The 1055-nt window shown below is 39.6% G+C and overlaps 1 long non-coding RNA gene across 2 annotated transcripts in view; it reads left to right on the top strand.

Moving 5' to 3' along the window:
• The first annotated feature begins 215 nt into the window (after positions 1-215).
• Positions 216-1055, top strand: part of LOC112484325 — a 5155-nt gene continuing 4315 nt past the window's right edge. For both annotated transcript variants that reach the window (XR_003048001.1, XR_003048002.1), the window contains exon 1: positions 216-529. This is a non-coding gene — a long non-coding RNA (uncharacterized LOC112484325). The remainder of the gene's footprint in view (positions 530-1055) is intronic.

The raw sequence follows: 1055 nt of genomic DNA, 5'->3' as shown, positions 1-1055 counted from the left end.
AATCTTTGGGACCTGATATCAAGAGATGGCCTGCGTGTTTATACCACAACAGCAATACAAGCAGCAGCAAGAGAAAAAGTAAATCTACTAGTGATAAGAGAATCCCCAAAATAGCTGAACCCTATTTCCCAAGGAGAAAAGCAAGCCAACGACTAAATGAGTCAGCAAAGGAAATCTGATCAACCTTATCTATAGAATTTTTTCATATGGGCTAAGAGGTCAGTAATGTTAGATTCATAAGAAGGAATGTCAGTACAGCATTCTTGTTTAATGAGAATACAGGTCTCACTTTGTGCTGAAGTGAGAATATTGAAAGCCATTCTATTTTGCAAAACCACTTTTCTCATTTGAGCAGTTTCTTGATTCAGCAAGAAAATACTCAGTCTACAATAATTTAAGGCAGTTGCTATGAACTTAGCCAAGTCTTGAATTTCTAGCTTGGCACTAATATCAGCACACTGGAGTAAGAAAATGCAAACAGTCCATTCTGACCAAGACAGACTGCAAGTCCATTGGGAGTTCAAAGCAGGTAAGTTTTGGGGGATTCCTGACCAATTCTCATAAATTTTCCCTGGTAATGTTGGGAAGCCCAATGTACAGTTGCCAGTCCATGCAGAGGGAAGATACGGCCATAAATTTGTGCCACACCTAAATACCTCTTTGATGACTAGAGAGGCGTCTGTCTATAAAGATTTGTTCTCTCTTCTTGTCTAGTCAGTGTCTAAAATCTTATGTATCATTTGACAGGTAGTGAATGGGAGCCACCCCATGTGTCTATGCCTATGTTTAGTGTGATTAGTCTGCTCTATACAAATTGGAGCAAACACAACCAGTCTGCCATGTTCAGCAAATACCTATCATAAGCTATTCCAAATGTAATAAGCAGTGGGTATCATAAAAGAGTTAGTGCGATGTCTAATTCAATCAGAGACATAAGTTCAGAATTAAGGAAGGAACCATTAGCTTTGGTCCTGGGAGTCAAACTTCCCAGGTTTTCACAGGTACTCTGTCCCATCCATTGTTCCCTGTCAGAGATATTGAAGGAGAGCTATGCA

This window comes from Pteropus alecto, unplaced genomic scaffold (assembly GCF_000325575.1).
Source record: "Pteropus alecto unplaced genomic scaffold, ASM32557v1 scaffold75, whole genome shotgun sequence".
Classification (NCBI taxonomy): Eukaryota; Metazoa; Chordata; class Mammalia; order Chiroptera; family Pteropodidae; genus Pteropus; species Pteropus alecto.
Note: the sequence above shows the minus strand (reverse complement) of the source record. Positions and strands in the feature narration are given on the sequence as shown.